At 40.1% G+C, this 15,929-nt stretch overlaps 1 pseudogene; it reads left to right on the plus strand.

The window, feature by feature from the left end:
- Positions 1 to 2,955: 2,955 nt before the first annotated feature.
- LOC128099754 (C-type lectin domain family 6 member A-like) lies at positions 2,956 to 15,030 on the plus strand (annotated as a pseudogene).
- Positions 15,031 to 15,929: the final 899 nt, after the last annotated feature.

The following is a 15,929-nucleotide window of genomic DNA, read 5'->3' on the forward strand; positions in this document are numbered from 1 at the left end:
ATATTGTGTACCCTAATAAACTTATTTGGGGTCAGAGAACAGAAAAGCCACTAGATACTTAGGATAGGCAGTGGTAGCTCACGTTTTTAATCCTAGTATTCCAGAGGCAGAAATCCATGTGTTCAAGGATACAGCCAAGCATGGTGACTCACGCCTTTAATCCCAGAAAGCAAGCCTCTAATCCCAGGGAGTGGTGGTAGAAGGCAGAAAGATATATAAGGCGTGAGGACTAGGAACTAGAAGCATTTGGCCTGGTTAAGAATTTGGCTGGTTAAGCTTTTCGATTTTGAACAGCACAGTTCAGCTGAGACCCATTCTGGATGAGGACTCAGAGGCCTCCAGTCTGAGGAAACAGGACCAGCTGAGGATCCGGCGAGGTGAGGTAGCTGTGGCTTGTTCTGGTTCTCTGATCTTCCAGTTCACCCCAATACCTGACTCAATGATTTTATTAATAAGAACTTTTAAGATTCATACTACAACCTCCTTTGAGTCAGGGTCTCTCATGGGTCTAGAGAACACCAGTTAGGCTCTTGGCCAGACAAGAGGCTCCCAGGGACCCACCTGTCTCTCCTTCCCAAGCCCCGGGATTACAAGCATGTACCATCACACTTGACATTTTTAGGTAGGTTCTGGGTATCAGTCTCAGGTCCTCATACTTGCAGGGCGACCACTTCACCATCTCCCAGCCCTCCATGAACTTCTCATTTACTATGTTAACTCAGACTAGCTAAGCTCTAGCCATTTCATTACTTTCTGGAACCCCACTCAATATACGAATTAAGCCTTATATGAACTAAGTAACCCACATAACATAATTTGTGACATACCGAGAGTGCAGAGAAACTGGAGAAGAGATGTGGAGTTGGCGAACTGCTGGACAGACACACAGACACTCCTGCAGACTTTATCTGAGGGTCAAAGCTTAAATCTTCATTTCATGTTTCTCTTTCTGCTCCTACTCTGTTCTGTTCTTCTTTCCTGTTGTTCCTCTGCATCCTCTCTTATCCCTTTTATACTTCCTAAAACAAAGATTTCTGTGCAAGAAAGGATCACCTCACAACCACAAGTTACATATTTTCCAGAAACAAATTAAAATTTTTATACAGGAAGAAATCACATTATGATCACAAGTTTCATGTTTTACTTAGAAGCCCACAAGAGTTAAACATTTTTCTTTGTATTAATTTTCCTACAATAACATCTTCACTCTAAAGCAATAGTTATTTTATAACTGATTAACAAAGTTTTAAGCAAGCCAAGTATATTTCAGCCCATTCCTTTGCACTGGCAGGCAGCTGTCTGTGATTTCAGTGTAGCAGATTCCCATCCTGTTTCTACTCCACAAAAACTTTAAACAAGTGCTCAGCTAACCATCTGTTTTTCTTTACACCCAATGGGGTCGTTTAATTTCCTTTCACAACTTTGTTTTTTGAAGGTGCACACCTAAACCTGTGATTAATTCTGTAAATTACGTGACCAAGGAACTCAGGCCTAACTGTGGGTGTAGAGACATAATTGCTTTCTTTGATCATCAGCCTGTGTATCCACATGTAGCATGAATCTTAAAAGTTCTTATTAATAAATTCAAACCTGAGCCAGGTGTTGGGGTGAACACTGGAAGATCAGAGAGACAGAACAAGCCACAGCTAACCTCACCTGGCCAACTTCTCAGCTGGTTCTATTTCCTAAGACTGGAATCTTCTGTGTCTTCATCCCAATGGCTCTCAGCTGAACTGCTGCTCAAAACCTAAAAGCTTAACCAGCCAAATGCTTCTAGTTTCTGGTCCTCATGCCTTATATACCTTTCTGCCTTCTACCACCACTCCCCTGGGATTAAAAGCTCGCTTTCTGGGATTAAAGGCGTGAGTCACCAAGCCTGGCCGTTTCCAGTGTGGCCTTGAATTCACAGAGATCCAGAGGGATTTCTACCTCCGGAGTGCTAGGATTAAAGGTGTGAGTGCCACCATTTTCTAGCCTTTGTATCTAGTGGCTGTTTTGTCTCTGACCCCAGGTAAGTTTATTAGGGTACACAATATTTTGGGGAACATAATACCACCACATCCACAGGCAGAATTCACAGATCTGTAATACGTGAAACTTCCTTGTTCTTATTTTCCATTCTCTGAAAATCTCACTTGTAACCAAGGAGAAGGTGACTTCTAGCCTACTTTTGCCATTTTTTAAAATCTCTTATTGGAGCAATTGGCAGAATAACCTAAATCATTTTCCTAATCATCTTTAATAACTTTCTTAACCACCTGTATCTTTTAGGTTAACTCAGAAAGTTTAATTAGATCATAGACCTAACTAAGCATCATTGTTCTTATAAAAATCATCTTCATTATGATCTTACATGTAAATTGCCCAGTGAGGAGTGGGATTTTCCCATGAAACAATCACACTATACTAGATACAGGGGATACTTTCACATAGTCACACCATGCCACATACAGCAGGAACGGAAGGAAGCACAGCAGGAGCAAGGGGCATTCTGGGAACAATCCTCCTGGGGCTTTGCCTAGTCAGGGTTCATTTATTCATCATAGTGTTGCTATTCAGTGAACTGAACTCCCTAAGCTTCATTGCTGACTTCAGCTCCTCTGACATGGCCACTGACCATGAAGGAACACTTAATTTAAGTAAGACTTATAGATAAATTTATTTTGAGGTGGGAGAAATTTCCACATTAGGAACCGAGCAAATGATGAGCATATTCTTGTCAGAGTTTTCAGGAACAATTTTAGGCATGTTTTTCAATTTCCTCTTTCCCATGTCTTTAAATCATTGGAAATAGTTCAGACTGTTACTTCTTCTTTGTGTATCAAGTGTATGCCATCTCTGGGCCATTTAGCTCAGAGCGTGTAGAGGTTGACTCTGAGCTTTGACCAGCTCTCTGAGTCATATCTCTGAGACAGATATAAGAAGCCCTAGACCTTCTGAACATAGACCTAAACAATGGAGAGACAGTCCCAAGGTAGAGGTGAGCATTCCTGTCTCAGTTCCAGAGGAGACAGCGGAAGTTTGTGAAGTGATGAGTAGTCACCTGGGGTAAAGAGGCAGACAATGGGCAGGCTGAGGTGACAGAATGGACCAAGACAGCAAGAAACCTAATATAGAAAGGAATGTAAAAGACAGGACCTCAATGGAAGAAAGTGATACTTAAGAAAGTATAAGGACATGAGAATTGCAGGTGCCTGATGGTGAAAATTTTCTCAGTTTGTATGTGTGTGCTTCAGAGCTGACTTGGTCATTTATTCTGGGGCTTTGACAGATTTTTCCTGATCTAGGTTTACAGTTCTTCTGAGCATTTTGTCAGGTTTTTCATCGCTCTAACCTTCCTGGTCTTGAGGTGAGTGCATCTGCTTGCTGTCTGACAGGGAAGGGAGCCTGCTGGTCCCTGAGACTCTGGACAGTCGCTGTGATTTCCATCCTCCTCCTCAGCACCTGTTTCATCGCGAGCTGTGTGGGTAAGTTCTTCACTGAGGTGGTGTCTCTTTGGGGCACTTTCTTGTTTCTGTTCTGCAGAGACTCCCAGGGGCTGGATTCCCCCCCCACCATTAACTGGTCAAACTTTACATGCAACACCATGTTTTCCTTGGTTTCTCTTCCTTATTTTTTTCTTTCCATCTTTTGACCACTGAGACTCCTAAGGTTCCTTCACCTGGCTTTGTTAGCGCATGTTATTTACACCCATCATCCATGACAGTGCCTTCCAGCACTGGGCTCCCCAGCAATCACATTCTCTGCTCACAACATTTCTCTATTAGGGGTGCAACTCCAATGGACTTCATAATGTCAGCGGTTTAGTCTTTGATTCATATGGGATTTTTTTCTCAATGTGGGTGGGGGAAGCAGCCAAGTTAGATGGTGAAGACTGAAGAAATAAAATATTTCTTCCCTGTTTCATTTGCCCCCAAAGCCATATCTGAAGTCTATTGTGTGAGAAGTTTTGATGACGTTCTTTGCAGTCTGCAATCTGCTTCTCTGTTTGCTGTGAAGATGACCCCAGTATCTACCGCGAAGTCCAGGAGGGAGTGGGAGTGCTCCATGTCTGCAGTCTGTTCTAGGACAAGACAAACATTCCATTCTCACCAAAGCAGGACCTGCTCTAATCAGCACCGTCAAGTCCAAGAGGCAGGCTGTGGTGGTTAAGGATAGTTATCTTATTGGTCAAGAAGAAACAGAGGTTCAGGACCCAAAGCACAAACTAGAAAGGTAGAAACATTTGCTTAAAATATTGAAGAAAGTCTGTTTTGTTAACATTGTTTAATGGACACACTCATGAACAAAATGATAACTTTTAAAAATTAAATTTTGTTTATTGAAAATTTTATACTTATATACCTATGTAATGTATCTTGATCATATCCACCTCACTTTACAGTCTCTAGATGTTTAAAGTATGTCTACCTGCTGAGGAATGGTTAGGATATGTTAACATACCCTGTGGCTTTGCCTCAAAGTTGTTCAAACAAAGGGGGCCAAACATTGGTAAGCTCACAGTTAACTACACAGGACTTGTAGCAGTTCCCTGATGCAGGGATTTGTGATTAATTGATGTAGAAGATGGAGTTTCTGTTCCAGAAAATAAAGCTGATGTTATAGTAGGGGAGGCAGAGTGGAGGTGCACCGGCCTGGTCCAGGTAGAGCACATGAGGCTCCAGGACTGACTATGTGGATACTCATCCCCTTCTCTCTTCACAGTGACTTACCAGTTTGCGGTGGACAAACCCAACACAAGACTGTCCAAACTTCATGCATACCATTCCAGTCTCACCTGCTTCAGTGAGGGGACGAGAATGTCAGGTGAAGATCCATGATATTGAGAGACAGAGAGAGAGAGAGAGAGAGAGAGAGAGAGAGAGAGAGAGAGAGAGAGAGAGAGAGAGAACTACTAGGGTTAGTTTAAGATTTATTTATTATAGTGTGTGTGTGCGTGTGTGTGTGTGTATGTGTGTGTGTGTGTGTGTGATGTTTCAACATGGATACTATTAAGATTTCTCTAAACTTAGATATTCAGTTCAGGTTCTGGATACATCCAGGAAACAATTCAATTCAATTCCCAGGCACCTTGATTTTGGGGAAATACCATTAAAACACACACACACACACACACACACACACACACACACACACACACACACACAGAGAGAGAGTTTTTCAGGTAAACTTGGGAAGTTATTCATAACTATTCCCATGTGTTTTACATTCAATGTCTAAAATGCTTTTTGATATTTAAGTTTCTCAGCTAATATTATCCATCTCCATTCCAAGCACCAGCTTCATTGCTAGGATAATTGTCTCAGACTGAACCTACCCTTGTCCAAAACATACAAATAACAAATTTATCCATGTTGGAAGTCGAATTGAGTATCATATCTGCCTTACCTGTGTGTGATGATGGATGCTAAAGACAGTCATGTACTTGTCTGTAGTTTTCCTTATGAACTCAATCTTTACACATAAAAGAAACACCATCTAGACAGATGTCAGGGTCCTGTCTCTAGAACTGCTTTACTCACCACGCCACCTTAGTGGGGAAATCTGTGAGAAGTGGAGACAGAGCAAAAGCTTCTCATACATCTAAGAAGTGCTGGGATTTTCTCTTTTAGTTGTTGGTCAGGATATGTTGCATAGCGATACAAACTGTTGCCAGCTTGCCCTGGCCATGCTTTTCTTAGCATGTTGGGGTTCTTCGGGTCAAATGACTGCGGAGCTGATTCATTCCCAAGGAAAACAACTCCATGAGGATAATCTTTCTCCTACTTTTTGGAGACACTTATACAATAATAGCTCATATATCTGAGACAGCCCTTCACATATATCCCAGGAAGGGCTGGACTCCTTAGCCAGCCCAAACTAGCTCATACTCACCATCCTCCTGGTTCAGCCTCCTGGTTCCGCCTCCTGAGTGCAGGGATGGCAGTTGTGCAGGACCACACCAGGCTACAACCGCAGTTCTAAGGAACGACTTCCTGGAAAGGAGAAATGGGCACTTTGCCTTTAGAAGGCTCTGAAATGAGGCAGAAGTGGATTTTAATGAAAAACTTCATATCCATCCATAAACACTTCCCCAAGCACATCTAGCTTAAAATTGTGGCCAAGCAGGCTGTTTGGTATAATCTATTCTATTTGTAGATAAGTTTACATGATGAAACTATTTTATATAATACCATATCAGAAAATAAAAACAGACATTTTGACAATGCTCTTTTGAATTAATACTTTCAGCAGAAATGGTTTTATTTTTCACTCATGGTGGTGCATGCCTGTAATCCCAGCACTTGTGAGGCAGAGGCAGGGAACTTTCTGTAGGTCTGAATTCAGTCTGGTCTACCCAGAGAGTTCCAGGGCTACATAGTAAGATTCTGTCTCAAAATAATTACCTGGGTGGAGTAGCCTAGGCTGGTAACTGTGGTCCCTTAGAGTTTGTAGAAAATCCATTCAGGCCCTTCTGGCTTTTGGAGTCTTCATTGAGAAGTCAGGTGTTGTTCTAATAGGTCTGCCTTTATATGTTACTTGGTCTTTTTCACCTGCAGTTTTTAATATTCTTTCTTTGTTCCATATGTTTAGTGTTTCGATTACTATGTATTATGGGGAATACTTTTTCTGATCCAGTCTGTTTGGTGTTCTGTATGTTTCTTGCATCTTGACAGGCAGATCCTTCTTTAGGTTGGAGACATTTTCTTCTGTGATTTTGCTAAAAGTATTTTCTGTGCCTTTGATCTGGGTTTCTTTTCCTTCCTCTATTTCTATTATTTATAGATTTGGTATTTTACATAGGATTCTACATTTCCTAGATGTCTTGTGCCTGGGTTTTTTTTTTTTTGATTTAATATTTTCTTTGACTGCCATGTCCATTTTTTCTACCTCGTCATCAGTGCCTGAGATTGTCTCTTCCATGTCTTGTGCTCTGATGTTGAGGCTTATTTCTGAGGTTTTGTTTGACTTCCTGAATTACACATTTCCAGTTTTATCTCTGGGCTTTACTTGGTGATTCTGGTTTTACTTTCATGTTGTGGATTGTTTTTGTTATTTTATTCCACTATGTGTGTTTTCACAGACTTTGAACTCAATGGTAGATTTTTTTCTCATATTGCTTTATTTGGACATTTAAAAATCTTATTGGTCTTTTGCTTGTATATTATGGCTTCCAATTTTGTGTTTCTTATGGAATATCTCTCTGTGTCAGTTGTGTCTGTGTGTCTTTCTGTGTGTGTGTGTGTTTCTTGTGCTTTTCTTCTATTTTCAATTCTGTTCTTTAAGAAATTGCCTGTTTGTTTTCTAAAGAAAGAGAGAAGGAAGGTGTGGAGTTGGGTGGGTAGGGAGGATCTGGGAAGAGATGGGGAGAAGAAACCATGATCAGAATACATTGTGTGAAAAATTATTTTCAGTTAAAAATGCAAGTACAGAATAAAATTAGATCATAAAGACTACAAAAAATGTCCACTTTGGCCACAGTTAAATAATTGGAAAACACACCTTGTCTTCTCCAGTTCATTCATACTCAGTGAGTGCCGAGAAGTTTGGATGCTTGAGTTGGAGCATAATCTTATGCTCTGCTTTCTTAATAATTAATAAATGGTGGTTAGGGTTCTTGAATGTTTGATATTTGGTAAAAATTAGTAAGAAGTAACATTTGTGGAACAATTTTCCTGAGTTAAGTACTGTTTAAAATGCTTCAGAGATATGTGATTAAACAACCCATGAGGCCAGCGCTGCCCAGAGAACAGTAAATGCTATAATTATAATGAGAAAGCAGTTCTGGCTAGCAGCCTCAGATCCTTGGAGTTGTATAGAACATGTTTCCTTAATCTTATTTGTCTCACCTTGTGGTCACACTTCTCATTCATGTCACAAAAAAAATGTGGGGATGTTGCCCAAGTCACTGGAAGTCCTTTGACTCCAGCTGCTACCTCGTTTCTACCAATGAGAACATCTGGAGCATCAGCGAACAGAAACACATTGAGATGGGGGCTCATTTGGTGGTGATCAACACTGAAGCCGAACAGGGAGCTCTTTCTCATTTTTCATTAGCCTTTTAATTGTAGGAAGATGTAGCCAAATTTACTAAACTTGATCATTTTTTAATTCATCATTAATTAACTAATTAATTAATTTTCCCAGCCTGACCAGTTTCCCCTCCCTTCCGTCTCTCCTCCCAGCCCCTCCCCACCACCTTCCCTCTTCACCCTCATCTACTCCTTCTCTTTTCTCTTCAGAAAAGGGCAGACCTCCCATGTATATCAGCCAGCCATGGCACATCAAGTTGCAGTAAGACTAGGCACATCCTCTCCCATTAAGACTGGACAAGGCAATCCAGCAGGAGGAAAGGGTCCCAAAAGCAGGTACCAGAGCCAGAGAGAGCCTGCTCCCACTGTTAGGAGTCGTACAAGAAGACCAAGCTACACAACTGTAGCACATGTTCAGAAGGAATGGTGAGTAGTGATTAGTATGTTCACTTCATTGTAGAAAAACCCCTACAACCTCTTTGCCTTGCAAGAATGGAAGTCCTTGAACAAAGACTGTTCACTTCCCAATCCATAAGGCTCTGGCAATCACTCCTCTTCTTCCCATTTTTATGCTTTTGATTATTTTAGATTCTTTATGTTAGTGTAATCATGTGTTATTATTGTGTATGCCTGTGCGTGTGTGTGTGTGTGTGTGTGTGTGTGTGTAGCTTATTTCATTTGACACGGTGTTCCCAAGGTTCATCCATATTGTAATATATGACAGAATTTTCTTCCATTTTAAGTCTGAATATTACATTATATGTATATTTCCTTTTTTGTTTTATATGATTTTTTCCCTGGGTATCTTAAGGTGTAACTGACAGAAAAAAATGCATGTATTTCCAGTGTACAATGTGATTACTTGTCATATGTGTGCATTGTGAATGGACTGTGTGTGGTGAGAACACTCAAAATACTTTCCCTCCACTCATTGAGTGATTCTCATATAGAGTGCTCCCACTCCATGGCTGTGGTTCTCATCTAGATTGTCCCCACTCCATGGCTGTGGTTCTCATATAGATTGTCCCCACTCCATGGCTGTTATGAATAGTGCAGTGAATATAGCTGTATAATATCTCCTTTAGATCCTGATTTTTTTAAAAGTCTTTATTATTTCACAATTTCATTCATATATAATGTTCTTTGATCAAAACGACCTTCATCATTTTCTCTTATTCCCTTCCTCTCCCACTGCAACCCCTCTTCCTTACAAATTTTCCTCTCTATCTTATTTTTGTGGGTGAGACTCGTATTTCAATAGGGTTGCCTGCATGAGTGTACAGCCACATCTGAGAAATATGACTCCTTTTATACCAACAACTGTTAACTGCCCATAACTCCTCAGGGAGGCATGGGGTCTTACTAGCCCTTCCCACACCCATGGTGGAATGTTGATGGTCCCAGTCTTGTGTGTGTCTTTTACACGTATGTGAGTTTCAGCTCTCATAGTCTTTTCTCTCTGTCATGTTCACTGAGCTTGGGGTATTGTGGTGTAGATGTCCCATTGAAGAGCACTGATCATCACCCACTGTAAAGAGGAGCTTTTCTGAAGCCTCTGTGACCTTCCTGATTGCTATCTTATAAGGAGGAACCTCAGACAAAACACTAGGATTTTTGTTTAATAACTTACAGAGCAGCTATACCCATGGAGGTTAACTCCCTTCAAACTCCATTTTAAAATTGTGTTTTTAATTGGCTTACACAAGAGCAGGTTTCCACGTGACTTTTTCACCCATCCTTAGTTTTGGTTAGCCCTCCCCACCTATGCATCTCCCTCATCACCCACCACACTCTCACTCAAACCTTTACGTTCCAGTATTTACTCCATCTACTTTCACACTCCCTTAGTTCTGTTATTCCTCCTCCTTTAAGACATTCCCTCCCTTTCCCATCAATGGTCCCTTTCTAGTTTCCTGGACTCTACAGATATTCTAAATTAAATACACAAATCTAAAAACTCCAAGATAAGATCTCCATAGAGATAGAACATTTGGCTTACCTATATTGCCTCAGTAATTTTTCCCACTCCATTAATTTACCTGCAATTTTACAATTTCATTTTCTTTACAATTCCATAGTGTATATGTACCACATTTTTATTATCCACTTTCAGTTGATGGACATCTAGACCAATCCCATTTTCTAGCTACTGTGCATAGAGCAACAATGAACATGGATGAGTAACCACCTCTGTAATAGAGTCCTCTGGATATGTGCCCAAGAGTAATAAAGTTGAGTCACATGGCATTTATAGTTTCAGTGTTTTGAGAAACCTCCACACCCCTCTCCATAGTGGTTGCACCAGTTTATACTTACACCACCGAAAATAAGTATTTCTCTTTCCTCATATCCTTGTCAGTATTTGTTGTCATTTGTTTTCTTGATTACAGCTGCTCTGATTGGGGTGATTCTGAATCCCAAACTAGTTTTGATTTGCATTTCCCTGATGACTAATGAAGCTGAACACTTTTTAATCTGTTAATTTTGTACATGAGTACACTGTATTTGTAGCATTTCTATCCTTTCCTGTTCCTGATTCCTTCTGTTGAACATCTTTTAATGTTTCTGTTGGCCATTTGTATATTTTTGGGGGGGAAATGTCAGCACAATATTCCCACATACACACACGCTTTTCAATTTCTTCCACTTTTGTTGGTTTATAGGTATTCTTTATTTATTTTGGATATTAGTCCCTTATCAGATATATGGCTTGCAAATGTCTTCTCCAGTACCATTGGTTGCTTTTTTATTTGCTGAATTTTTTCTTTGTTGTGAAAAGTTTGATGTATTCCTTTGTCTATTTTTGTTTTGTTGCCTGTTCTTTTTGGTATCATGTCCCAGAATACATTGCTAATTCCAACACAATGAGGCTCTTACCTTGGGTTTTCTTCCAAGAGTTTACAGTTTTGCACCATTCATTAAGGTCTTTGAAGCACTTTGAATTGACTTCTGTCTGAAGTATGAGGGAAGGGACTAACTCCATTCTTTCCCCACAACATTCATTCCCAGCATGTTTGTCAGATAGTCTGTCGTTTTCCCGTCATGTGATCTTGGTACTTGGCCAAAGAGCATTTGACTACACATAGGAGTTTACTTACACACTCCGGGAAAAAGGAATCTCTCCACTTACTTGTGTGTTCTTTGATTTCCTCAGTCAATGTCTTCTAGTTTTCAGAATACATTGTTTTGCTTCCTGAGTAAGTTGGCTGTCCTCTGGGTTAAGCTTATTCGTAGGGGTTTTTTTATTCTTTTTGATGCTTTCAGAAAGAGTTATTCTCTCACTTGCTTTTCAGATTGTTGTTGTTGTTGTTGTTAGTGTGAAGAAATAGTGTTGATTTTTGTATGTTGATTTTGTATCCTGTAACTTTGCTGAATTTGCTAGACTCAAGAAAACCATTGATGCATCTCTAGAGTTCAAAGGCCTGAGAACCAGAGGCATCAGAAGGCTATTTCTACCTGAGCAGACAGTCAAGAAGCAAAGTAAGAGGAACTCTTCTGAACTTTGCCTTGTGTTCTGTTCAGGCTGTCAAATGTTTGGATAATGCCCACCCACTCAGCAAGCTAGCTTACTGAGATCACAGATCCCATGGAAACACATCACAGATATATACTCAGAGATGACATTTTAATCTGGGTGTCCCTTGGCCTTGCCAGGTAGAGACATAGAATCTAGTATCATTTTAAAAGAAATTAAAATATAAAAATAATCTCATGGAATTAAAGATGACCCTTTTAACTGGTGAAGAATGAATGATGAGGGCTCCTGGGCTAGGGCCTTCTGGCCTTGCGACAGTGTTGGTATTTTTGGTTCCTGTGCCATTGTTTCAAATGGCCATCCTTTCACTAACATTTGCTTCTATTTCGTATGGCTGAGAAGGCTGTAAAGAATGCTCGCCCTGTTCAACATGGACATTCCCGGTCATTAACTCCCTTTCATCCATACAGAATTTCATCACCCAACAGCTGAATAGGTCACTTGCTTACTTCCTGGGGCTTTCTGACCCATAAGGTAATAACAAATGGCAATGGATCGATAATACTCCTTTCAGTCAAAACGTCAGGTGAGTGAAGTCCTAGGTTAATGAACCATTGGGACTATTTACATTGAAAATTGAGGGAAATTTTGCTAGCAGTGACTATTAATATTAATGATTATAACAGATTAAGTTCTCACTAAATGCATGAATAATCTAAAGTTTCATGAAACATCTCTTTTAGAAATCCACTTTACATATGAAATATTGAATAATAACTTCAAGATCAATCGACCAATAAAATGAGAAACTGCATTTAACCCAATGTCTACCTAAAGATGATGTTCTCAGCCATTAGATTTTTTTCTGCCTTTAAACACAAGTAGAGACTTAAATAAATTTATTGATCTCTAATAAATAAAATTTAAAATAACTGGATCAGAATCATGACAAATATATCAGAATAATTTCATAATAATACTTTTTGTTATTTTTAAATTAATTTATTGATGTATTACCTTATTTTATCCTCATGCAATCTTGTGAGTTAATTTGAAACCTTTACTCAATTTGTTTCTATTTTTTTATGATTTCCATTTTTATACATGAAGAATTTAAAATCAAAAAACATGAACTTTCTTGATCAGGGTCAAAGTGAATTAGAAGTTAAACAAGTATTTTATTTATTTCTTTTTTTCTTCTTATTAAACATAGATTTTTTTTTCTCACACAATATAATCTGAATATAGTTCCCCTCCCTCTACTCCTCCAAGTTCCTCCACACCTCCTCTCCCATCTGTATCTACTCCCTTTCTGTCTCTCATCAGAAAAGAACAGGTTTCTAGGAGATAACAATAAAATATAACTAACAGTGGCCTTAGAGTCCAGCTCTGCAAGGCCTCGTCCAGGGTTCAGGTCAGAAGCCACAGCAAAGTGAAAGGAAGGTGGATATTTGTAATCTGAGGGAATAACTCACACCCGTGCTCTTCTGGTCCTGTCACTTCATTGCTCTGCCTCAGTTCTAACTCTTTTGTCCTAACTGTCTAGAATTTCTTAGCTCTAATTCTCTGTCCCAATTCTAATTCCTATTCCAATTCTCTAGCTTCTTGTTAAACATCTAGCTTAAATGCACTTTTTTCAGGAGGCCTGAAGCAATTACAAAGCTTACATCCCATTGGGTAAATGATAAGGGCAGAGCCATTTACCATGGCAACACAGAGTTTCAAGGTTTCAGGAGAAAGACTGTGATCAGAGCCCGGTGGCACAGTGCCCGATTAGATAAGCTTGAGGCATAGGACCTTTATCAGCTAGACTTGGCAAGTGCAGAATTGGCATGCTTTTCTTAGGTGCCTTTGTGTTGATAACCTTGGACCCTGTGCAACTGTAAAGTTTTGAGCTTATGATCTGTTTACAAAAGCTTTTAGTTTATTTTGGACTTGCTCTGAGGTTAAAAAATGAGCCACTTGTGTGCAGTTGTCCTAGACTGAGGAGAAACTGTTGTTTTCCTGCCCTAGTCTAAGTAAAAGGAACAAAGCAGGCTTTCAAGTGTCTACAGTCCTCATGGGACAGTAGATCTAGTCATGAAGCATATCCTAGTTGTTTTCCATATATCAAAACCATACTGCCCCATGAGAAGTCATCTTCCTGACCATCCATGGATATATGTGCCCAATAGATGGAATATATACATGAGATAAACACACCAGCAGTGGGGAAACACCCATAGCTGTTCTTCGGGAAGAAATGAAATGGCACATTAGAGAAATTACAGACAGGAGCAACTGGTTATTTATAGTCAGTTACTCCATGGCCTTGCCAGGTGCGGCTTTCCATCAAGAGAGTCTGGTGGGTCGACCTGCTGAACACTAGTTGTCACCTGCTGTATACTCCCATGGCCTCTTGCTACCAGCAGCTCTCAGCACATAGCAAAATAAAAAATAATAAGATAAAATGAAACCATCACATTGAAGTTGGACAAGTCAAGCCAACAGGAAAATAAAAGAACTCCAAGAGAAGGCACAAGATTCAGAGACCTACTCCTTTACACAGTTATAAACAAATCCCATAAAAGTACTAGACTGAAAGCTATAGTGTACATGCAGAGGACTTAGTGTAGACCCATGCAGGCCCTGTGCATGCTGCTGCAGAAGTCTGTGAGTTCATATGAGTTTTGCTCATGTTGATTTAGAGAGCTTTGTTCTCCTGGTGTCTTCCATCCCCTCTGTCTCCCCCAATCCTTCTGCCTTCTCTTTCATACTGGCTTCACTGAGCTCTGAGGGGAGGGATTTGATGGAGACATCTTGTTTAGGGCTGTGTGGTCCAAGGTCTCTCTCTGTGTAATGTCTTGCTGTGGGATTTTGTGTTTATTCCCATCTGAAGCCTTTCTGATGATGACTGAGTAAAGCCCCAATCTATGAGTACAGTAGAATATCATTAGGAGTCATTTTATTGTTACATATTTTTTAAGGTCACTAGTATTTGGTTTTACCCTAGTTTAAAAATTATTTTAATTCAAAAAGTAAGGCCCACTCCCTACTTCTATTCTCTTCTATAGTCTTCAAAGGAAGCAGATAACTCATATTCAGAGTTAGGAGGCAGCCTTCATAAGTGCCAAAGGAAAAAACAACTTTTACTAACTTATATCGTGACGAGAGATTTGTGAAGAAGAGAGAGGAAATATTGGATTGCAGGGGAAAGGTCAAAGTTTACCACATCAGGAGAAAATATATGTAAAGCTGCCCATATTTGGCATTTTAGAAGTGGGTTGCGTGAGAAAGGGGGAGAAAATACTGGACTCTTCTCTCATCCTCAACTCTGTTCCATTCAACCTTAAATGCCATCTTTCAAGCAACAGCTATGCTCTCATGGAGGAGTTATTTCTGTCTTTTGTTTCCTGCAGGTTCTGGCACCCCCATGAGCCCAATTTGCCTGAAGAATGATGTGCTTCAATAGTTTTCTGGGATCCTCTGAAATGGGGCTGGAATGATGTTTTCTGTGATAGTAAATATAACTCAATATATGAAATGAAGAAGACTTACCTATGAGTGGCGTTTTATTCATGCATACCCTGGAAGCCTCTTGGCATGTGCATGTGACTGTAGCCATTCTTTTTCTAGATGTTGCTTTTCACTGATGACAGAATGTGTCCTTCCTCTCTGTGATGGCTAGACTCTTGTCAACTGGACCCAAATAGAGTCACCTGGGAAGAGGGATCCCCAGCTAAGGAATTACCTCCATCAAACTGACTTGTCATCATGTCTGTGGGGCATTTTCTTGATTAATGATTGTTATAAGAGGGTCTAATGGGTACTGGGTAGATGGTTGTGGGTTGTGTAAGAAAGCAAGCTGAGAAAGGCATGACAAGCAAGCCAGTAAGCATCATCCCTCCATCTCTGCCCCAGGTTCCTGCCCTAGGTTCTTGCTCTGGCTTCTTTCTATGATGAACTGTTGTTACTTGAAAATATAAGATAAAATGAACCATTTCCTCCAAGTTGTTCTGGTCAGTGTTGTTGTTATTGTTTTTTGTTTCTCACAGCAATAGAGAAGCAAACTAGTATACCCCCTTTGTCCTGTTCTTTTATTTACGATTCATGGTTTTTCTCTTTTCTTCATAGTTCTACAAACATTCCTCTTTCCAGATTGTACTCTTTGGGCTGTTAGATTTACAATACAGTATTGTTTGAAATCCACTTCATTTTCAAAATGTCATAGAAAAGTCCCCTGGCGAAGGTTGTGACTATGGCTAGAACCACAACCATCCGGGGATCTGACAAGAGCTCAAATCTGCTTTCTCCATGGCTTACCCTCATGGCTGGCACCTTGGTACTGATTATTGCCAGTCAGCCCCTCACATATGGAAGTCCCCAAAAGGTGACCAGCATGTGCTCAGAGTGTGGGAGCCACCTTCCCCTTGAGAAAGTGATCCAAAAATCAAAAGCTGCAG

This window comes from Peromyscus californicus, unplaced genomic scaffold (assembly GCF_007827085.1).
Source record: "Peromyscus californicus insignis strain IS unplaced genomic scaffold, ASM782708v3 Scaffold_6__1_contigs__length_162567912, whole genome shotgun sequence".
Classification (NCBI taxonomy): domain Eukaryota; kingdom Metazoa; phylum Chordata; class Mammalia; order Rodentia; family Cricetidae; genus Peromyscus; species Peromyscus californicus.